This window comes from Acinonyx jubatus, chromosome B1, assembly GCF_027475565.1.
Source record: "Acinonyx jubatus isolate Ajub_Pintada_27869175 chromosome B1, VMU_Ajub_asm_v1.0, whole genome shotgun sequence".
In the NCBI taxonomy this organism is placed as follows: Eukaryota; Metazoa; Chordata; class Mammalia; order Carnivora; family Felidae; genus Acinonyx; species Acinonyx jubatus.
In genome coordinates this window covers 156,560,218-156,584,710 of record NC_069382.1, presented here as the reverse complement: position 1 = coordinate 156,584,710, position 24,493 = coordinate 156,560,218, and the positions used below count along the sequence as shown (strand labels likewise).

General features: G+C 42.3%; 1 long non-coding RNA gene across 2 annotated transcripts in view; it reads left to right on the top strand.

The window, feature by feature from the left end:
• The window catches only part of LOC113598775 (uncharacterized), a 61,396-nt gene that overhangs the window by 18,568 nt on the left and 18,335 nt on the right, over positions 1 to 24,493 (top strand). The window contains exons 4-5 of one of the 2 annotated variants that reach the window (XR_008296310.1): positions 8,573 to 8,637; positions 14,683 to 15,079. This is a non-coding gene — a long non-coding RNA (uncharacterized LOC113598775). Of the gene's footprint in view, positions 1 to 8,572; positions 8,638 to 14,682; positions 15,865 to 24,493 lie in introns of those variants that run through there. The other variant, XR_008296309.1, reaches the window with a different exon arrangement.

Below are 24,493 nucleotides of genomic sequence, written 5' to 3'. Positions count from 1 at the left end.
GTGAAGACCTAAGCAGGAGGGGAAGAGTAGGTCCCACCTCCCCATGGGTACCCCCATGCCAAGTTCCATCTATGTGAGATACTTGAGTTCTGTGAATGATTTTACCTGGAAACAAAGAGGAAGAAGAAAGGAGAAAGGGGAACTAACAAAAATATAGAGCTTGAGGACAAACCAAAAAACAACCAAAAATTCATGTTTGACACAGTGGAGTAAGGGTTTGAAAAATACTTTGGGCTAACATTGTGGATTAGCTGAAGAAGGGAGAGAAGAGGTTTGATTAGCAGCTACAGACCTTTTCCTTCCTGCACCCTCCTCTCCACCTCAGAGGTGCCAGAGTGGACTCGGCATGTGACTCCAGAAGTTCTCATCTCCTCTCCATGCCTCAGCCCTTGTCTGTGTGAGGAGGGAGTCGAACTAGATGATCCCTCTGAGGTCCTTTCTGTTTTAATCTTCTGCCCTCCAAGGGGAGATAGTCAGGGGCCACTGGGTGGAGAGGAGGGACCCCTAGCAGCCACAGGGAAGGATGGATCCCGCCACTTAGGGCTGAGAGAAATAAAGGAAAGCATCAGTGGATAGGTAAAACCTGAGAAACTGTTAGGACACTGAAATACTCCACTCACTAACATTCAGAGACTCCCTAGTCCTCCTCCTCAACAACCTGGGCCTCCCCAAACCTGCTGGGATCCAGCAATTAGAGGGTATCATCTGGCACTATGTGTGTGTGTGTGTGTGTGTGTGTGTATCACGGGAACAACCAGAACTCAGTTCCAGCTACAATGCTTCAAGCATGTGTTTGGTTTTCCAATGCAGTCCAGGGAGTCATTCTGAAAGAGAACGCCCCAAGGTAGGGGAGATTTGGGAGATGGGGTTAGGCAGGTGGGTGAAGAAGGGAAGGAGGGAGGGAGGAAGGAACTGTATGTATATCATCCCTGAAAAAAAAATGTCAAAAGGTGTTGATTTCTGCTTTTGGCAAAATTATGCTATAGTCTGAGTTTGTTCACGAATTCAGCCCAGTTCTACTCTGCACATTTCAGCAATGCTCCTCCCTCCTCCATGGCCTTCTCTGAGGTTTCCATAATGAGGCCCTGGCAGGGCAGTGGGCAATGATTTAAGGCCACTTGTAAAATGGCTTCTGATGTGGTGAATTACATAAATGGTGATGTGCACTCTTGAATCTGACTTTTACCTCTCTGGAGAGTCAGCTCCTGGACTAGTCTGTCCAGTGGGTTCTGAGTGACCTGCAAGAGAGCCTGGTTTCCTGAGTTGATTTCCCAAAGATGACACTGATGAGGGAGCAAAAGGCAAGCTGAGGGTAAAACACAAGCTAACATCCTGCAACACCCCCTCAGCCTCCCATGGGGGTACGTGTGACATTCCTCAGGCACTCCTGGCTGCCCAAGAAAAAAGGAAAGGGAAAAACAAATGGTCAACCAATAGACATCACAGTCATGTGGGACATGAATCTCTATCAGTTTGCAACTGTCTTAATGACTTAGAAGAAAAAAAAAGCAATCTTATCAAGAGCCAGACCTCCAGAAACCTATAGATTCAATTCCCTGGGGCCCTAACGCCATCCTCCCCTTCATAGGATAGAAAACCTTACGTAATCAGTCACTGCTCACAACCCCAGTGCAGCTCTTTCTGCCCACAGGTCCTGTCTCTGTGCTTTAATAAAACCACTTTTTTGTACTGAAGAATTCTTTGACCGTTAGCTCCCAAACCCCAACATTTCACATCAATACCAATGACTTTGTTCTCTGACTCAAAGAGAAATAAACTCTGCATTTTTCATGGTGCTGCCAGTAGATTGCCCATTTGTCCCAAGGCCAAATCTCAGTCTGAGAAGAATTTAGGGTGGTACTAGGGTTCAGAGGGAAGGCTCTGGAGACAGTGTGGATCTAACTCAGCCTATGGTGACCAATTTTCCTGGTTTTCCTAGAACTGTCCTGGTTTAGCACTGGAAGTCCCATGTCCTGGAAAACCCCCAGTCCTGGGCAAACAAGGATGGTTTGTCAACCTATCCTAGTTTTCTCACATCGTCGCCAGTAATTTAACCTCTTTGAACCTTAGTTTCCTCATATGTGAAATGAAAATAATGATCACAACCTCATGCAATATTTGAGGAGTAGGATTGATACCCACTCAAAGATTGTTCAGGAAGAAAAGAGAGGATTAGGTGACAAAAGTAATGTGTTTCTGTCTCTGTTCCAAGGAGTAGATGTCTCCTCTCCCCAATGTGTTTTGACTTTTCCAAGTGAAGGTGTGAGCACAACACTTGAGGATTCTGTAACAATCCAGAAAGCCTTGCAGGTCTTAGCTAATGCAGAAATCCCAGCTAATGCAGAAGGCTGGATTAAGGCCTCTTCTAGCTAGCTCTGTGATTATCTGATTAAGTGTAAATGGCAGAGGCAGCTGCCTACTTGCAGAAGTCACCTTTAGCAGCTACCACTTAGGAGTCACAAATAAGGGATTATGAAGCCTTTTCTTTTCAGCTTCCTTGTTACCCCTCAGCTATTGTGTGCAGAGATTCTTAACTAATAGCCATTTTCTGAGTGACTATTTCCCAGTAACTACTCTTTCAGGGCTGAAAAAGGAAAAGAAGTTAATATTTTCAAAAGACTCCCTTGCAAGGCATTTTGCAGCCGAAGAGTGAATTTCACAGGCATCTTATTCCCTGGCAGTAAAGCCTGAAGGCTGTCTTGGAGACCAGAAGCAGCAAGTAAGAACTCTGATAACAAAGAGAGGCAAGGGAATTATTTATTCAAATGCCCTGATAGAAGAAGGCTTTAGTCAAAGACACCATAGAAAACAAGCTGCAGGCTGATAGGGAGTGTTTGGAACATGAAGGTGTCAAAAGGATCCAGTATTTTTCTGAACAGAAGGAAATGACTGGGGTAAATGGTCCTTCATAGTTGAGCAGAGCTATGTCAGCACTAAGGACAGGAGGGGGCTCTTATTAGGAAGATGCCAAAAGCTGGAGATTATTCAAAGTGCAAATATCTTTACCATCCCAGCCCTCCCATCCCACCACAAATGAAGTCAGATTCATTTAGAATTAGTGCCAGATTCTGGTTGAAACTAGAAGTTTGCAGAAGTTGGAAAATTCAGCATGCCAGACTCTGGCGCCAGTGATAACTAACTAGTTCATGTCCAAGGCAGTTGATGGCACAATTTTACATAATTAGGACATGTTTGGGAGGAGAGGAAAAAAAGACTCTCCGATCAGGAATTTACTGACTTACATAAACATTAGTGTGATCGCTGGCTTCAAATTCTATGGTACCACCTTCATATTTACATTCTAAATTAATGAGGGGCAGAATGCCAAGGACAGCAATACTGCCGGCTTTCACAAAACTGCCCACCAGACTCTGGGGAAACCTGCCAACTAGATGGTTCTAGGTTACCAAGCTGTCTTTTCTCCTGCGTTTTCTAACCCTTAAAGAAAATTAAATTCTGAAACAGTTAATTCAAAAGTCAAGAAATTTGATTATCTGAATAATGCATTAAGGTAGGACTGTTAAACCATTGCTGCATAATAAATCACTCCAAAGCTTAGTGACTTAAATTAACCATTATCATTTTATTACCTCTTCCAGTTTCCATGGTCAGGAATTCAGGGAGGGCTCAGTGGGGAGATTCTGGCCTGAGGTCCTTTATATGGTTGCAGTCAGACAGTGGCTGGAGCTTGAATAGCAGAGGAGTTGGGAGAAGCTACAGTCTTGCTGAGTATCTCTCTCAGTAGTCTCAGGGTCTCTCCATGCAGGCTCTCCACAAGCATTGGTTGAGCTTCCTCACAACATGGCAGCCTCCGGGCAGCTAAGTTCTTCAGTGCAAGTAGTTCAGCCCCTAAGGCAGCAGAATCAACTTTTATGACATGGCCTTAGAAGTCATGTAGCATCACTCCTACCACATTCTGTTGGTTCCAAGTGAGTCACAAACCCACCTAGACTCAAGGGGAATTAGTGGAGAATTGTTAATTCTTAATGGAGAAATGGCAAGGTTCCAGAAGAGCAATGTGGGATGGGGGATATTGTGGCCATCTTTGAAAAATACAACATGCCATAAGATATGAATAACTGATGATCATAATCTTTAAATTTTTATATTTTAAGAAAATAATGTTAACTCAATAAATCTCTTAATTAGTGAAATATATACTGAAGAACATAGTGTTAACTACCTTCAACCCCTTCTTCTCCACATTACTTCTTATTCTATAGGGTCAAACAACTGGGTGTAATGATGTACTAGTTTTCTGGGGGGGGGGGGCACCATAATAAAATACCATAAACTAGGGAGCTTACACAACAGAAATTTATTGTCTCCCAGTTCTGGAGGCTAGAAGTTTCAGATAATGGTGTCAGTAGGGTTGATTCTTCCTGAGGACTCTAACAGAATAACTGTTTCATGCCTCTCCCTTAGCTTCTGGTGGTTTGCTAGAACTCATTGGTGTTCCTTGCCTCATAGAAGTGCCTCTCCCATCTCTGCCTTCATCTTCACATGGTATTCTCTCTGATGCATATGTCTCTGTCCAAATTTCCCTTTAAAAAATGTTTATTTATTTGTTTGTTTGTTTATTCATTTATTTATTTTGAGAGAGAGCAAGAGAAACAGTGTGAGTTGGGGAGAGGCAGAGAGAGAGGGAGACCCAGAATCCCAAGAAGGCTCTACATTCAACATGAAGCCTGACATGGGGCTCAATCCCACAACTGTGAGATCATGACCTGAGCTGAAATCAAGAGTCAGATGCTTAACTGACTGAGCCACCCAGGTGCCCCCAAATTTCCTCTTTTTATAAGGACACCAGTCCTATAGGATTAGGGGCTCACCCTACTGTAGTGTGGCTTCATCTTAACTAATTATATCTACAATGACCTTATTTCCAAATAAGGTTACCTGCTGAGGCACTGGGGTTAGGACTTCAACATGAATTTGGGGGAGCAATTCAACCCACAGCATGTCTCTTATTTTTTGAAGGGAGGAGCTTCTTTTGATATGGTTTCTAATAGTATCAATTGGAGAGTAGAACCCAATCACAGGTACAATTTTCAAACTTTATATCTAGCTTCTCCTTTCCATGGCCCTTGCCATTCTCTCCTATCTCCTAAACACCTTCTTCAAATTTTAAGTAAAGGTTTCCATTAAAGCTATTAATGCCATTAGAGTATTTTAGGATTAAATGTGTTTTTTATTAAAATGTCATTAAATAAATAAATAAATAAATTTAAATGTCATGATCAGATGTTGGTTATGAAGTCTCATTCCCTCCCAAATTTTCTATAATTCTAATGCCACTTGTTATATAACTTCAAATTGCATAGGATTTTTCAAAACTTTATTCTCCTTGGAGCCTGGGCCTCACCTATGCAGCAACTTAGTTCATTTAAGGAGGTTCAAAGAGCAATTTATTGACTTGGGGAATTTGAGATTGTTCTCTGTCAGTATTGTGCAGACATTTAAAAATGTATTTCCTTTGGATATTTAAAGCAAAAAGAAAGACAGGCACATCCCGCTACCTCATTAGAGAAGCCACATGTCTTTGGCTTTCTTGACCTAGCACTTATCTTGTACTTGATGTTTTCAAAATACCATCCAATCATTAAACAGCCAGTTCCCACAACATCTTTGTGAGATGTGAGGATTGTTTCCATTTTTAGTAAAGGAATTTGAAACAAAAAGAAAAGGTGACCTGTGCAAGGCAGTATAACAAATCAGGACTGGACCCAAACGTCTGCCATTTCATGAACTAAAACTTTGTTTTTGAAAACCGAGGGACAGATTTTCATGACCACATCCCTTTCACCTCTTCCCAGAAGCCAAATGCCCTCTTTCCCCTTTGCTGTGAAGTCACTGGAGGAGCATCAGGTGAGGCAGGAGTTAGCAAACACAAGGATACCCCGTGGAGAGTCTCAGAAATCATAAGGGGAACCTTTGGGATATGAAGCCCCAGTCAGCAGGTGGGCATATCAATGCAATCTCTTTTGTGCCTGCTGGGTGGTGAGATCAGGGAGATTCAGGATATATATCAATAATAAAAATGGTATGGAAGGTGTTCCTTCTAGTCTTAGAAAACTGTAATCTTCTTGATCAGAGTCTCTATTGGAAACAAGCCCTCTGAAATTCTTTGGTCTAGTCTTAAGCCAACAAACCATAACAGCAAACTTGGAGGACTTTCCCAAATTCTAGGAAGGTGCTGCAGGACAGAATCCCAGACCTCTTATATGGCTGCCTCCCCAGGAAGACTGGTAACCACCATAATGTCCTCTAGTATTTCCAGAGTTCTCTGATGAAAGAAGATTGCAGATCATCGGCTGGTCCTATATCTGAGTGAAGGGAAATCAATGGCATGCAAATTAGCTTATTTAAGAAAATTCAAGACCCCACCTAGACTAGCATTTTGCTCTTAGGCAGGCCATTGAAGCAAAAAGCAAATCCAAATCACATTCTCCTCTCCCAAGATACCAAGCATACCCTTCCCCCCCCCCTTTTTTTTAAGTCTTTCATTTAAAAGCTGTGATTGCCTGTTTACTTGGTAGAAGTATAGCTACTAAGATATGTTTTGCCTTGATTATGGGATACTCAGGTGGAATAGTATATGACGTGGGCCTCTTCCTAAGCAAGAATAGAAGTTGAGGCTTCCCATCTTCATACCAAATGCCATGCTGGTCCTGCACACCTGAATTCTAAGCACAAGGATCTAAGCATTTAGGTCTATTTTCATAATCCATACTAGGAAATGCATTCTATTTCTCATTTCATCTTAGTTTAGATTTTCAGGTATAAAACTTCTACATTCACAATGTTTATTATTTATACATATCTTAATGATTTTTTAAAGAGTTTTTTACTATGAGGTACTTCAAATCTTTTTTTGAAAATAATGTAAACATGGTAGTAATAACAAATAAAATACATTTAAAAATCAGTATAATATTCAACACTGAGAATTTCCTTAAAAATCAGTGTGTTTTGGGGTACCTGGGTGGCTTGGCTCAGGTCATAATCTCACAGTTTGTGGGTTTGAGCCTGCTTGGAATTCTCTCTGCCTCTCTCTCTCTTCCCCTCCCCTACATTCTCTCTCTCTCTCTCTTTCAAAATAAATAAATAAACATTTTTTAAAAATCAGTGTGTTTGGGGACACCTGGGTGGCTCAGTCATTTGCCCACTCCCACTCTGTCTCTCTCTCAAAAATAAACATTTAAAAGAAATCAGTGTGGCGGCACCTGGGTGGTTCAGTCAGTTAAGTGTCCGACTTTGGCTCAGGTCATGATCTCATGGGTTGGAGCCCCACGTCAGGCTCTGTGCTGACAGCTCAGAGCCTGGAGGCCTGCTTCGAACTCTGTGTCTTCCTCTCTCTCTGCTCCTCCCCCACTCACTCTGTCTCTTTGTCTCTCTCAAAAATAAATAAACATTAAAAAAAATTTTTTAAAGAAAAGAAAAGAAATCAGCATGTTTGTCCACAGGTTGACTAGAAAACACTGGTAAAAGATAACTAGTTCTGATATTTTTCTGGGACACACTATACTGCCATACTGGAAATTAAGATACTGAAATCTCTGTATGAATTGTTTAAAGTCACTGCCCTGAACCTCCTGAGGACCTACCACAGGCACTGAACTCTGCACATCCCTCTGGGACCTCTCCCTCATTCACCTTCTCCAGGATCTAGCTACCAAAGGGGCCCTAAAGGACCAACTTCAAGCTATGACCAGTAGCCATTCTCTCATATTGGTAGTCTAGCCATTCTGGCTATGTAGTTTTATATTCCCCTTACAGGGACTGTTTTTGCTACTCTGGCATCCTTTCAGTGTATATAATAGCTTTACATTAATTGTTTGCAAACAATATTCTTTTAAGGTCCAGGTAGTGGTGAAGAATACAGATTCTGAAGCTGGACTGCTTGGGTTCAAGCTCTGGTTTAGCCTTATATTGGTCCCTGGGACGTTAGCAAGTTCTGCATCTACTTCATACCTCATTTCCTCATCCATGAGTTGGAGGTAATCGTGGTATCTCTCTCATAGGATTGTTGTGAGGAATGAATAGTGAATGTAACTCAAGCAGTTAGAAGGGTGTCCATAGTAAGCTCAACACATTAGCCATATTACTAAGCACCTACTATGAGCCAGGCGCAGTACTAAATGCTTTGTGTTTGTTATCTTATCCCCCCAGTACCCCCATCAAATAGGTATTTTCATACCTATTTTAAAGAGAACTGAATCTGGGCACCTGGGCAGCTCAATCAGTTAAACGTTTGACTCTTGAATTCAGCTCAAGTCATGATCTCACAGTCTGTAAGTTTGAGCCCTGCATCGGGCTCCGTGCTGCAGGTGTGTATCTTGCTTGGGAATCTCTCTCCCTGGCTCTCTGCCCCTCCCCCACTCATGTGTGTGTACTTTCTCTCTTTCTCTCAAAATAATTAAATAAACTTAAAAAAATTTTTAATTTAAAAAGAGAACTGAATCTCAAAGTACTGAGAAATGTACTTAATGTTACCATGCTGGTGATGGATACAGCAGATTTAAATTCCTAGCTCTTTGACCCAAAGTCTATGCTTTCTCTTCTGACCTAGAGTCTTCCCTGATGGAAGTAACACTTGGCAGCAAAGAAGAAAAAGAAGATGGCTGTCTGGTCCAGGTAGCTTTGGTGAATACCAACTATGTGGAGATGCTCAGTGGATACAGAGATCTTGCAAAGGATGGATAGCAAATGGAGTCCTCTCTGACTGGAAGTCCCAGAGCTTTGATTTACAACAATGTTCTCCCATCACCCCAGCTTTGGCAGGCATCCCTGACCCCTCCCATTCCCTGGCTCTCAGACCTAGTCACCAAGCCCCTCAATTCTGCTCCAGTGGTATCTCTCACATCCCTGCTGTTCCATCCATGCCTTGTGCTAACACTCCATTTCAAGTTCTCATTACCTCATGTCTAGATCATTTCAAAAGCTTAACTAGAGTCCCAGCCTCCGAGTCTGTAAGTCACCCCTCCCACAATCACCACATTATTCCTAAAGAAACTGCTTCCATCACATGATTTCACCGTTCAACCCCCTCCTTCCCCACACATCCCCTGTGACTACCCAGTGTCTGCCGATTATAGTTCAGCTATTCAGAAGGAAGTTCAAACTCCTTCTTAATCTAATTCTAATCTTCATTTCCAAAGTGCTTTCTCAGGATTCCTCTGTAAGAATCCTATGATTTAGCCAAGATTGCTTTCTTATTATTCCTTTATCATGCTATTTCCTTTCCCACCTCCAAGCCTTACCCACTCCATTCCTCATGCCTGGCACATCCTCCTCTACTCTTCTAAATCCTGTGTGTCCATCATAACCCAACTTGGACACCCTCTCCAGTGTGACACCTTCTGTGCCCACTCCAGGGAAGTTGATGTTCTCTTTTATCTTACACCTCTCATTTGACACCTAGACCCCATTGCTTTACATTACAAATTTGCTCTTTGGTGATACATGCTCTGTTTTCCCAGCTACCTTGTGACCATCTCACAGTGAAGGGAGTGAAGGAGATGAATGGTGGGAGGGTTTTGACAGGGAGGTGATGATGGTAGAGTCTGGTGGTTAGGCCTTTGGGCTGGGTTTGAATCACAGCTCTGCACTAACTAACTAGGCAATCATTGCCAAGACCCCTAATCTCTCAATGTCCCCATCTATGAAATAAGGACAACGACTGTCCCTTCCTCATAGAACTATTGTGAAAATTAAATGAGTTGATATTTCGAGAGCCCTTATCCAGGGCCTGACACATAGATAAAGCTCAACTAATATTATTTATTATTACTTTCATTATTGAACCAAAAGAATTTATAATGTGCTAGACTCCAAATAAATGACCTTCTTTAATATGTATGGGCCCCCTATGAGGTAATAGATCATGCCCTAGCTATGGAGCCTGCTGAGCAGCCCTGAACTGTATTTCCATGAGAGAGAAATACACCCCAGTAATGTTTAAGCCATGTTTATTTATTTTTTAAGTTTATTTATTTTTATTTATTTTAAGAGAGAGAGAGAGAGAGCATGAGAGTGGGGAAGGGGCAGAGAGAGGGGGGGAGAGAGAATCCCAAGCAGGCTCTGCACTGTCAGCACAAAGCAGGGCACAGGACTTGAAATCACAAACCGTGAGGTCATTATCTAAGCCAAAATTTAGAGTCGGATGCTTAACCATTTGAGCCAGGTGCTGCTAAGCCATGTTTAATGTCCCTGTTGCAACAGAACCTAATTCTAACAGGTACAATTCCTGTTATTCTGGTGCTGGAATTAGAAGTGCTTCTCTCTGGTGGCCCTTAGGAACTTTATTTCTAGTATTCAAAAAATTCTATTAGGAGGGAATGACCCAATTTAAGTCTTTCTCACATTGGTCGGCTTTCTCTTTAGAAGAAGCAGGATATGACACTGAAGAATAAAGAAAGAGAAACAGATACAGATTCTTTATAAACAGGTGGGGAGGAGGAAGGCTAGGACTAAACTCAGGGATCCTAGGCTGACACCACCCATAACACCTGGGGGATGCTGGGGCAGGTGCAATTTCACTGTTAGCAAAGTCTCTTCAGAAAATCACATGGATGTTTCGAGCTGTGTAGATCCTGAGTCCAGCCTCAAGCCAGAAACATGTCTGGAGCTAGCTCTGTGTTTTGTTTTTTTTTTTTTTTTGGTTACGATTTAGTAATTTGCTTTAGTCATGACCTTGATTTGTCCTTTATGCATTTACAGCTAAGAAATGAAGAAAAATAAAACATAAAAAGACTAGGTAGGTGCCCAAGTCAGTGGCTCAACACCACCTCATCCCACCTCCCTCTTGCTTGTTGGAAGAGTTTGTCCTTTCAACAGAGCTGTGAGTTCCAGCTACTCACATTCTCAAATTCCCTGTAGCTACAGCATAGACATGAGATCTAATTTAGTCTAATTGACCTGTATAGCCTGCTAAGGGTCTGATAGGAAATTCCTTCTCCACTGAATATAATCTTGTTAACACGGGATGTCAACTACTACAGCCATCTTATTAGTGTGAGGTAGACAGGGTTAAAATACTAAGGAAGGCAAACTCAAGAGATGGAAAATATCTTGATCCTGATGACATCATTGATCCAACCTTTTAAAATTAGACTGAGTCTGGAGTGCTTGGGTGGCTCAGTCAGTTGAGCATACAAGTCTTGATTTCTGCTAAGTCATGATCTCAGTGTTGTGGGATCAAGCCCAGCATCGGGCTCTGCACTGAGCATGGAGCCTGCTTGGGTGTCTCTCTCCCTCTCTCTCTCTCTCTCTCTCTCTCTCTCTCTCTCTCTCTCTCCCCCCCCACCTCCCCTACTCATATGCTCTCTCCCTCTCTAAAAAAAATAAATCTTAAAAAAATGGACTTAAAAAAACAAATCTTAAAAAAAATAAATATAAAAAATCTAAAAAAATATCTTAAAAAAATGGACTGAATCCAACTTATTGACATATGAAGTAATAAATGTCTTTATTGTTTAATTAATTATGGTTAGATATTCTGTTACTTGTAGCAAAAAGCATCCTTACTGATGCAGTGGCCAAAAACATTTTAACATTCAAAGCTGTAATGCTCTATCTCTATAGGTTATCCTAGTCAAAACAAATATATCTCACCCTTGCTAGCATGTTATTTCCCCATTTTTTAACTGGAGACAGGCTAGGGAAATATACTATCTCCACTTTATGGAAGATTATGAAGTTAGGTAATCTGCATTTGAAACCTGGCTTTACCTCTGTGACCTTTGTCAAATTAACATTTCCATGCCTCAGTTATGTCATCCATTAAATGGGAAAAATAATCATCCTGCCTCATAGAACTGGATCAAATGAGCTAATACATAGAAAATACTTAGAACAGTGCCTGGCCCACAGCAAGTCATTGATCACTTTATATTAGCTTTGCTTTCATCCCCCCAGCAATGTGCCCTTCCATAGGTTTCCAAAGCATTTTGCTGTCACACTGTCACCTACATTTTCCTTTGCCAAGCATTTCTGGGAATAGCTGAAATGTGGGACAGATAGCTCAATCCTCTTTTAGCATGCATACCACAAGATCATCAGAAAAGAAGTTTGACTAGCAGAAAGTAACAAATATCTTGTCTGGAAACACTATGGAGAATCCCAAATTCCCTTCACTCCCCAAATCCCATGCTCTGGATGTACTTGACCGCATGCACTGAGACAGAGGTGGCAAGGACTCCTTGGGTTTGATTTTCCCACAGGCCTCTGGGGTGTGCCCTTAGCACTGAACATGTCTCTCATAGATCTATAGCTCTAGTGAATAGAAATAGGAACCCCCCCCCCATGCTCTTATATCACTATCATTTTTACTTTTTTACCTGCCATTTCTTCCCTTCTTGAGCTTTTTTTTTTTTTTTTTTTTTTTTTTGCTGGACCAAGAATCTCATTTTGTCTTTTTCTCTTGGGAGACTTTTTCCCCATCAACCCATGATTGTACATCCCTTGTCTGGCTACCACCTACCAGGGACTCAGAGTCTGTTTCAGCTTCTTACATCTGCATTATGCTTGTCAATGGAGGTCGGCTTTCAGCCAGTACTTCTGTATATCTAATCTGTAGAGCCCTTGGCAGCTTCCAAAATACTTGGGCCCAAGTTATTTAATCCTCACAAATATCTTGTGTGGTGCATGTTTTTACTCCAAACCTGACTCCTTGCGCCTTTATCCTCTTCCTGTAGAGATCAAGGGCAGGGGGGAGATGAGACAAAAATATTTCACTTTTTTTGCAGTATAGGTTTGGAGTGATAAGGACTTCACCCAGGTTTACCGCAGCCAGGAGTGATTCAGGAGGAGAGAAATCCTGTGAAGTCCACCAGAAACTCGAAAACTTGGCTTTTGAAGGAACAACAAACACCTGATACTTCTTTGGGGAGAAGGATCAGTTTCTGACATCTAACTGGTGGTCCAATACGGAATTGAGGGAGAAGGAGGAAGAGGCTCCGGAAACTTGTTGGCATACCAAAGTACTTCCTGACATGAAATCTTTTACCTTTTGTAGGAGACCAAAGAAGCACAATGTTTGACCCCCTTCAGATTCAAGATGTTCTATTGATTTATTTATCAGAGAGCCCCTCAAACATTTATATTGGCAATGACTAGGCTAGAAACTGACCCACCCTGTCTCCTTGGGGGGGTGGTTCAGATTCTCTGTGAACAGTTGATGCCCAGGTGAGGTTTCCCTGAACAGGACTGCAGGTTTGTTGAGCTCTGGTTGCTGCGTTCCAGAAGGTAGGAGGAAATGGAGGCCTCTTGTGTGTGGCCTGGTACCACACAGCTCTGCCATCTCAGTATCTGTCTGAGCTGCCAGACTCTTGGAAAAGTTCCTTTGATTTCTTCAATTGTATTCAGTGCCAGGTTGGGAGGCCTAGAGAGGGGCCTGGGGCCCAACCATTGTGCTAACCAGAGCAGTACCAAGTGACAAATCTATGCTGTTCTTTCTTTCTTTTTTTTCTTTTTCTTTTCTGCCTTCCAGGAAGATTACTACAAAAAAAAACAAAAAACAAAAAAACTCATTTTTTTTATTTTCAAGCACACCCTGTTCCTTCACAAGGAAAAAAGAAGACCACAGAGCAACATTTATTCATAAAGTCTCTATTCAGCTCTCCTTGCTTATTATTGGCTCAGGGTTCAGCTAACTGGTTCCCACAGAGCACAGACCAGCAGGGGAGGTGGGGTTCAGAGTAGAGAACAGTAAAGAGACCTGCTCTTCCAGAATGCAATGGAAAGCCGCAATATTCTGGATGAGTGGCATGAACACAGTGGTGACTTTATTCTCTATTTCCCCCTTTGGACTGGAGCCTGCCTACCTCAGGGCTGGCCAGACTCACCCACCCGTTCCTGCCTGTGTACACTCTGTCTCTGAAAGGGGCTTCCTTGCAGGGGAAACTGAATGTGCTCTTCGAGTGGCTTTCATGGTAGAGCAATTCCCAATCTTAGAAGGAGACAAGTGAGCCATCCTTCTAGCAGCTCAGGAAGAAAACTTTGGAATCATCCCTGATCCCTCTCTTTCTCCCATCCTACTTCCAGTCTGCTGCTACATCCTGTTGGCTTCACGTTCAAAATTTCTTTAATATCTATATCAATCAGTATCTATATCAATAACAATCAAAACTATAAAATTAAGTCAGTATCTATACATATATGTGGTTTAACAAGAGAAACAACCAGTGGCAGATGCTTATTAAGAGATTCATTGCAAAGAATTGGCTTACACAATTGTGGGCTGGTTAGGTGAGTCTGAAGTCCCTAGGGCGGGAGGGGGTCCTTAGGAAAGGCAAGCAGAAATGCCGAGGCAGGAGATGAAGCTGCTATCCACAGGCAGATCTGCTTCCTCATCCAGGAACCCTCAGTTCCGCTCAGAAGGCTTTTAACTGATTGAATCAGGCCCACCTGAATCTACCATAATTTCACTTACTTAAAGTCAACCCTCTAGGGATCTTAATCACATCTACAAAATATCTTTACAGCAACACCCAGATCAGTGTTTGATTGAATAGCTGCTGACAGTAGCCTAGCCAACTTGACCTACAAGACCTACCATCACATTATCGAAGCCACCATCACATCTCCTCTGAATTACTACTGCTTTAGCCTCTTTACCAGTTTCCCTGTCTCTTTTCTGATCCTCCCTGTCCCTCCCCCTTCCCCAACTGTTTTCAACAGAGCAACTAGAGGGATCATTGCTCCATTAACCAAAGCCTCCGTGATGGCAGAAGGATGGCCCCCCAAAGATGGCCATGTCCTAATCCCCAGAACCTGTGAGTGTGTTATCTTGCTTGGCAAAAGGGACTTGGAAGCTATGCTTAGGGTGTGGGTGTGGAGGTGGTCCTGGATTACCAGGTGGGCCCAATCTAATCACATAAAGCAGAAGAGGCAAGCAGAAGAGTGAGAGATCTGCTGTTGAGGACTTGACCCTCTACTACTGGCTTTGAAAATGCAGGAAGGGGCCACAAGCCCACAGCAAAGAGCAGAGGACCTCAGTCGTACAACTGCATGGAACTGAATTCTGCTGGCAAACCCAGTGAGCAGGGAAACAGATTCTTCCCCCCAGGAGTTTCCGGTAAGGAATATAGCTCTGACGATAGCAGAGCTATATTTTGTTGGGCTTCTGATCTATAGAACTGTGAGACACAAATTTATGTTTTTTAAGGTACTACATTTGTGGTAATTTGTTTTGGCAGCAACTTCCCACCCCACAGTGTAAAAGCCAAGCTGCTCAGAATCCCCATCTCCCTTTGTCTCTGACGTCATTTCCTACTACTCTCCCCTGGGCTCCCCTCACCCCCTCCATCAACTCCAGGGCCTGGACCAGAGTGAAACTTGTGAGGCATGGACCTTCAGATGCCAAAACATTCAGTAATCAAGATAAATAATATTTTAATGACATATCATCATTAATACAAAAGAAAAAGACAAAACTTTGGAAGAAAGGCAGGATCCAACCCTGCGTTTGTACGCCTCGCCTTTGGCTAATCCTAGACCTGATCTTTGTTGCTCTGAACCCTCCAGGCACACTCAACCCCCAGTGCTTTGCCGTTTGCTTTTGCCCTAAATATCTGCAAGCCTTTCTCCCTCACCTGCTTCAGTCTTTGCTCAAATTTCCCCCTTCTTAATGAGCCTTCCCTGACCCTCTATATAAAGTTGCAGTGCCTCACGCCAGCACACCTGGGCCCCCCTTGCTTTGTATTTCCCCTAACATGTTACATGTCTAATATTCTATTTTATTAATTTACTACTGTAGGGGAGATAACATTTCTTCAATACCCATTGAGGGTTTCTGGCAGGGATGTCTTAACAGGTGAAGAGGAGGAGAGAATACAAATTTCATTTAATAAAAGTTTGCCCATACATAGGAGTCTTCACAGGAAAAGAAAGATCCAAAGAAGCATCTAGGCCCCAGGGCTTATGTACAACGTTGAAAGGAGGGTGACGATTGTGGAGAAGTAACTAAAATATATGGGGAGACTAGAAAAAGATAAAAGTTATTTTAATAAGGTCTGTTTGTACAAATTTCCCTCGACCTTGACTCCCCATCTCTGGTGATAAAAATGTTATTTTCCTCCTGGTGTTAGGAGGGCATCTTTCACATTCGGAGTTTCATCTCCTGTTTTCAGGAAGAAGAGGAAAGGTCAAAGTGCTTTCTTTGCACCTGTTGGTTTTCAAGTGACTTTAGCTCAAAATAATATGTCAAAGCAGCATGTTTTGAGGTGGCATGTTCTGAGCCCCTTTATTTCTTATTGTTTGTTGCTGTTTCACCAAGGCCTAACAGTATGTGGCGGGTGTAGGCCTTCAATTGGGAAGGAATGAAGGAGGCAGGGAGAGAGGGGGAGGGCAAGAGAGGAAGGAAGGAGAAGGAAGAACAAAAGTGTGGCTAGTGTCAGTGGGGGAACAGGGCGGGTATATGTATTCAAGGAAGAACTTTCCCCTCGGTTTATTGAAACCTAAAATCCCTGAAGAACTGTAGTAAATTTCAATCTGTCTAAGGAAATATTGATTTATAAGCAGGGTTATTTTTTCCTCTCCCAAAGGGGAAAGCCATCCAGAGCCAGTATAGTCTATTAGGTTAATTAGCAGATTTGGATTAGCTGTGTGCTTTCTTTTCTAGGACATTAGCTAAATTCTGTTTCCACTGAAATTCTGGGAAATGTTTGAATCCCATGCAGTTTGCCCCAAGTCCTTTGAGACAGAGTCTCTGCAAGCTATATTTAATGATCCCTAGAGGTTTTATTCTTGTCTAGTTTACTCTCAACAAATAAAAATTCAATTTTGATGATCCCTTTCTCCTATTTTTCAGTGGCTTCTAATGAATCTATTGTCAAAGATTAGTGATAACTTGCATTATAAATTGGTCTTTATGCCATAGTAACAAAGAACATTGTAACAAATGTATCACAAGGTTGATTAGGTTGGAAAAGAAACCCGAGCTTTACCACCATTTTCACTGACTGACTGACTACACCCATGAAAGTCAGGGGTTGACTAGAATATCTGAGCTGGGAGTAAAACGGAGTGAGGTTACAATTGGTGGCACATGCTGACTTATGAGGATTGTGGACCAAGGTGGCCAATGTGGGCATTTGTAGGACAATTAAGCTAAGGAAATAGGTTAGGAGAGAGAAGAGAGGTGCAGAAGGAGGCAAAGAAGGGCAGGTGGGGAGTAGAAGGGAGAGACTCAGAGACAAACTGGAAATAACAGACTCCATTCCTGACAGCTCTTCCATTTCCCATCCTAGAGTCTTTACTTCCTGCCCATGAATTCCCATGGGCTCTCCCCACATCTTACTTGAACCAAGTTGAGGGGTTCTTTGTTCCTCATACTTGGACTGTATATTCTTGAGGATGGCCGTTGAAAAAGCAAAAATTTCCTTGAGTGCACTTGGAAACCACAGCCAGATTTGTGCAGTCTTTTCCACTGGAATTAAAGAGTGGGTTTTCATGTTTTTAGTGTATGAAAGAAAAATGAGTTTCAACTAAATGTAGTCTCTTGGATTGGATCCTGGAACAGAAAAAATGATCTTGGTGAGGGAAACTGGTGAAATCTGAATAAAGTCTGGAGTTTGGTTAATAATCATAGTCATTGTGATTTCTTAAATTTGACATGTATCATGGTTATGAAAGATGTTAACATTAAAGCAAACTGGGAAGAGCATACAGAACCTGTACTATCTTTGCAGCTTTCTTATAGGTCCAAATTTATTCCAAAATAAAAAGTATGTTTCAGGGCACCTGGGTGGCTCAGTCGGTTAAGTGTCCAACTTTGGCTCAGGTCATGATCTCGCAGTTCTTGGGTTTAAGCCCTGCCTCAGGCTCTGTGCTGACTGCATAGAGCCTGGAGCTCACTTCCAGTTCTGTGTCTCTCTCTCTGCCCCTCCCCTGCTCATGCTCTGTCTCTCTCTGTCTCTGTCTCTCTCTGTCTCTCTCTCAAAAATAAACATTAAAAAAATTTAATAAAAAAAAATAAGTATATTCTTAAAAATAGGTTTCAATTCCTAGATAGAGAAGAAAATAGAATGGTGGAATGGAAATAGCAACAATAATAGGGGTCAGGAAAACTAGGGTCAAACCTGGAGAAGCTTAGTTTAAGTCCATGTTTGGCTTCTTCCTAGCTTCGCAGCCTTGGCCAAAACACATCAACTCTCTGATCTTCAGTTCCCTCACAAATTCATAGTGCCATTTGCAGAAGCAAACGACGACACTGACAATGACAGCACAGCAGGATGAGCCAGGGCAGTGGTGTAGGAGGTAGAGGGAGCTGGTCTAGCCTGGACACCTGGACTGCATATGAATGAGTTCAACCCTTGGCTTGTTGTACTTACTTTATGCACTTTGACAAATAAAAAGATCACTGTCATCCATGCCATGACTATAACCCCTTCAGGGATACACATTATATATATAGAAAATTACATATCACTGTGTACACACATTTCCTGGCTCACCTTTCAGGTAATATTCTGTCACTGGCACTTTTAGTGTTTGTAATCATCATAAATATTTTAACTGCAAATTAAAACACATATATATGCTTACATTTATGTCTCCAGTGCTTACAGTAGGTTATATATAAATATAAATATATAAATATATACTTTTATATATTATATATATATAACATATACATATAAAACATACTATGGTAAATGTGGTGGTTTGGCATATGTAATAGATGCCAATATAACATACTGGTCAAGATGGAGGCTACAGAGTCAGGCTCTGGGTATGAATTCTAACTCCACCACTTACTGTGTGATGCCCTGTGCCTCATTTTTCTCACACAGGGAAAAGATGGAATGTACTTCAAAAGACAATTGTCTTTTGTCAAAAGACAACCTGCATGGCTCAGTTGGTTAAGCTCCAGCTTTGGCTCAGGTCAAGATCTTAAGGTTCTTGACTTCAAGCCCTGTATCCGGCTCTGTGCTGACAGCTCAGAGCCTGGAGCCTGCTTTGATTCTGTGTCTCCCCCTCTCTTTGGCCCTCCCCTGCTTGCACTCTCTCTCTCTCTCTCAAAAATAAATAAACATTAAAAAAAATTTTTTTAGGACAATTGAGATAAACTGATATAATTTATGCAAATAGCAGAGTATAATGTCTGACTGCAAATACTCAATAAAATATTGGCTTTTAGGGGCACCTAGGTAGCTCAGTTGGTTAAGCATTCTGACTTTGGCTCAGGTCATGATCTCATGCTTTGTGGGTTCGAGCCCTGCATCAGGCTCTGTGCTGTGGTGATGGCTTAGAGCCTGGATCCTGCTTCGGATTCTGTGTCTCCCTCTCTCTCTCTGTCCCTTCCCTGCTTGAGCTGTCTCTTTCTCTCTCTCTCAAAAATAAATAAACATTAAATGTTAAAAGAAACTCTTAAAAATTGAGAACAAACTGAGGGTTGATGAGGGATGGGAGGGAGGGGAGGGCGGGTGATGGGTATTGAGGGCACCTGTTGGGATGAGCATGGGGGTTATATGGAAACCAATTTGACAATAAATTTCATATTAAAATAATAATAATAATAAAAACTATATCAAATAAGTGCAAAAAAAGGTTAAAAGAATAAAGATAAAATATTGGCTTTTATTAACCTAATTTTTAGTTTGTAATAATTTAAACATTACAGGAATGTGAAAATCCTCCAGAATTCCACCCAAATTATTCACTATAACAGTTTGGTGCCTATTTCTCCTTTCCCCCTTCCCGTTTGGGGTCTTTGTATTTTTCTAGTCCATTTATGTGGACTCCTTGTGTTAAAAATAGTAGTCTTTTGTCTTTATATTTGTTGAATATTTCCCCCAATCTGTTGCTTATTTTTTGTTTTGACTATTGGCTTGGAAGTTGCATGGAGGTTTGATAAACATGATTTCATAGCCTATGTGAGTGAGATTTCTGTCCATTCCCAGCCTGATTTCCTTTTCTTGAGGAAGCTGAGGGGCAGTGTAGATAGTATCAAGACCTCAAGGAAAAGGGCTGGATTTGGGTGCTCAGTGTCCTGTCCATCATGGTGGCACCTTCTGGGATGTCCTTATTCCCATCTGATCTGTAGTTGTGAGTCCATGCAGGTCCCATCCTGAGGCCTCTTCAGATCCGCTCTCTGCCAGTGCCACGACTGGCCACTTCCTGGTCACATCAGTGATCCTGTACTGTTCTGGCAGGTGTTTGGACCTGCGGGAAATGCTTAGGCCAGCTTGGGCCTTCTCAACCCGTATAAGCCCCACACTATTTCTCCTCTACTCTCCTGCACTAGGCTAAATTTCAGGAACTCTGGGGTCTTCTTGAGGTTCCTTCCAATTCTTTAGTTTACAGATGCATCTTCCCAGGAAGTACCAGGCCCTGTCTGAACAACCTTTTTAAGTAGATGAATATTTGTATGCAAGAAGCTGGTGGGGGTAGGGAGCCATTCAGAATGACCAACAACTATGATGGAGCAGAGGGAAAGATTGAACCAGGGCTCAAGTGCAGCAGAGGCTTCTACCAGTTCCTAAGGGGGCTCTGAAGCTGGATGGCCCCTCAGAGTCCTTCTAAGGTAAAGCAAGTGGGCCATACCTATGTTCTTTCACATAGAAGAATCGTTATTATTGGTTGTCTCTAGGGAGGGAGTGTACTCTTGTTCTGGGCAGCCTTTTGCACATCCTGGGGAGGGACTCAGGTGAGAGCCATCAGATGTCAATACTCCAGGAAGCTGGAGGGAATGAGCATTCAGTCCTGGAGGGGGGATGTGGGCAGTGATCACAGTGTTCCCCATGGTGCCTCACTGGCCTTTGAGCTTTCTTTGTGCCCCTGGCTCCTCTCTCTTCTCATTCCTCAGGCTACAGAATCTTTATCCAGTCTAGAGGGATAGCCTGGCTTTTTTATAGTCTTACTAATTTATTGTTTGCCCTGAGGCCTTGGATTTTGAAACTCTAAAGCCAAAAATGAGCGTCCTTTGTTATTCACATTCTGCTGTGTCATCCTTTCCTGAGCCAACAGAACAAAATGCCTAGCCACCTAAATGTGGGGCTGGGAAAGAGTGACAGGAAATACCAGAACAAAGTTTCAATATATTACCCCGCATCATGTGGAACACAATACACAACGTGTATTTAATATTTACATGATGCAAACGACCCAAAATGATGCTCCACAGATTCTTCTTACCTGGCGAGGACATAAGAGAGGGATTCTTAAAAGGGTACCAAAGCACACCTTGCTAGGGAAAACCTTCCAGAATCTTCAGGGGATGGGATGAGAAGGGATGGGTAAGGTCTTTATATTTAGCCAAAGGGAGCACAGATTTATTTATAAATTTTAGAACATTGCAAAAGAGTGAGATCTTTTCAGAGGCCAGAAGACATGGGATCCAGAGAACAGGATAATTCTTGACAGAAGGAGGGAAGCCTTTTCCATTTGAATTAGAGGGGAGGAGGAGAGTGAGAGGTAGATGGGGGTAATGGCAGGGCATGGTGGAGTCTCCTTCAAATGGTGTCTTTTCACTAAGAAGCTGGAGGCAAGGTTATTCCATGCAAGCAAAGGAGGAAATGCTCTCCTGCAATGAATTTTGACAAGAGAACTTTGAAATAGCTCCAGGAGAGCATAAGAAAGTCCTTCCCTGGGACAGGGAAGGAAGTGTCACTGAGCAACACAAGAGCTAAACATAAAGGCATTACTCACTGAGGTTGGGAGTTTTTCTCAAGCAGCACTGACCAGAAGAGATGTGGACCCAGATAAGGAAGAGTGATGATTGATAAATTAGTGGATTTTTTTTACTTCAAAATTGAAATATTGGGGCGCCTGGGTGGCTCGGTCGGTTAAGCTTCCGACTCTTGGTTTCAACTCAGGTCATGATCTCACAGTTGGTGAGTTCGAGCCCCAAATTGGGATCTGTGCTGACAGCACGGAGCCTGCTTGGGATTCTCTCTCTCCCTTTATCTCTGCCCCTCCCCTGCCCCCTCTGTCTCTCTCAAAATAAATAAACAAACTTAAAATTTTTTTTGCATTTGAGTTATAATTGACATATGTTAGTTTCAGGTAGACAACATAATGATTCTATATTTGTATATGTTGCAAAATATTTTTTACTTTAATTGAAGTATAACACTTATGGAAGATTGCATACATCATGTATAGCTTGATGAATTCACACAGTGAAGGCACCTGTGTACCCAGCATCCCAGAACGCCCTATATTTATTTTCTAGGCTGCTTCAACAAATAACCATAAATGGGGTGGCTTCAAACAACAGAAACTTCTCTCAGTTTGGAGGCTAGAAGTCTGAAATCAGGGTATCTGCTCTGGAGGAGAATCCTTCCTTGTCTCTTCCTGGCTTCTGGTGATTCCCAGCAGTCCTTGGGGCTCCTTGGCTTATAGTTGCTTTGGTCTGTGCCTCCAACTTCACATGGCCTTCTTGCCTCTGTGTGCTTCTGTGCCTCTATGTCTCCCTGACTTCACATGGCCTTCTTATAGGGCACTAGTCTTTGAAATTAGGACCCATCCTCACCTGGTATGCACTTAGCTAATTACATATGCAAAGACTGTATTTCTGAGGTTCTGGTGAGGTTTTGAATTTGAGGAGGACACTGTGCAACCTAGTATACCCTCTTTGTGTACCTTTCCAGTCACCAGATCCAAATTTATTTTGATTGTTGTGGGTTTTTACCACATGGCATAATGGAAGGCAAATGGAGTGAGAAAATTGGAAGTATAAGCAAAGAATTGTGAAGCATGGACTCTAAGTGAGGTTCAGAATAAAACAAAGACAAGAGATAAACAGGTAGATGCAGTAAGAAGCAGAGGGGTCAGGATTCAAGGTTTTGAGAAGGTCAAGGAAACAGGCCTACTGGGCTAACAAAAGAAGACACACAGAAGAATAGGGGATTGTGCCAAGTGAATGGCCATTTGAGTTTGACTGTTTTCGCTCCAGATGGCTCCAGTAAACTACCTGTTCCAGAGTTATTTGTACATTGTTTTAATCACTAGAACTTTAAAATATTTTTACTCTTAAAAATGCCTAGGCCCTTAGGGTTATCTTTTTTCAGAGCTTTCCTTGATATTCTGAAATATCAAAGTTAAACTTCCAGATTACTTTAAAATTGTGTTATGTTGGGATGCCTGGGTGGCTCAGTCGGTTAGGTGTCTGACTCTTGGTTTCAGCTCAGGTCATGATCTCACAGTTCATGGGTTCAAGCCTGGCATTGGGCTCTGTGCTGGCAGCACAGAGACTGCTTGGGATACTCTCTCTCCTTCCCTCTCTGCCCCTCCCCTGCTCGCTTGCATGCATGCACACATACGTGCTCTCTCTCTCTCTCTCTCAAAATAAATAAACTTTAAAAAAACATATAAAGACAAGGCTGTGAACATAAAAAGAAATCAAGGCTGATACATGCTACAACATGGATGTACCTTGAGAATATTATGCCAAGTGAGAAAGACCAGATGAGAAAGGCCACATATGTTATGATTCTATTAATGTGAAATGTTTAGAATAGGCAGATCCATAGAGAAAAAGCAGTGGTTGCCAGGAGCTGGAGGAAGAGGGGTATGAAGAGGTACTTCTTAATGGGTATAAAGCTTCCTTTCGGCAAGATGAAAACGTATTGGAGCTAGATAGTAATGATGGTTGCACAACATTGTAAATATACTAAATGCCACTGAATTGTACACTTAACAATGGTTAAAATGGTGAATTCTGTTATGTGTATTTGTGTGCAAGTGTACACATACACACATAACACGCTCAAGGCTGTGAAAACAGGGAAAGCAGGTGCAGGGTGTTCATTATAATTGCCCCCTGCCCAGGACATAGGCCAGGCCCCACACCCTGGCCAGGCTCATTCCTCTGATTCTTTTTTTTTTTTTTTTTTTAACATTTATCTATTATTGAGAGACAAAGCATGAGCATGGGAGAAGCAGAGAGAGGAAGAGACACAGAATCTGAAGCAGGCTCCAGGCTCTGAGCTGTCAGCACATAACCCGACACAGGGCCCGAACTCACAAACCGTGAGATCATGACCTGAGCCAAAGTCGGATGCCTAACTGACTGAGCCACCCAGGCGCCCCTCATTCCCCTGATTCTTGACCAGCTGTACCTCTGCAGGAGGGACTCATGTGTCCTATCCACAGGTATGGAGTGATGGCCTCTAAGTTTCCTTCGGAATCTGAGATCCTCTGATCTTATGATTCATTTGTGAGACACTCCTTCCCCTTCTCCTTCCCAAAGACTCTCCTACTTAGAGACATAACAGTATGATATACAAAAGAAGGAGCAAGAAATATGGAATCAACTGGATCCACAGTCAAGTCTCTGCTTTGTCAATGCACTTGCTGTGTGACTTTGGGCCCGTGATGTCACAGAGGTTCTCTGAGCTTCCTGCTTCCTTGGCTATAGAGAGAAGATTATGACTACTGCCTTGCCAGGGTGCTGCAGGGATTAGCAATGTGAGTGTGGCTGGCACAGAATAAAAACTAAATACATATTTCTAAACACTGACTTTTTTTTAATCAGAGAAATTTA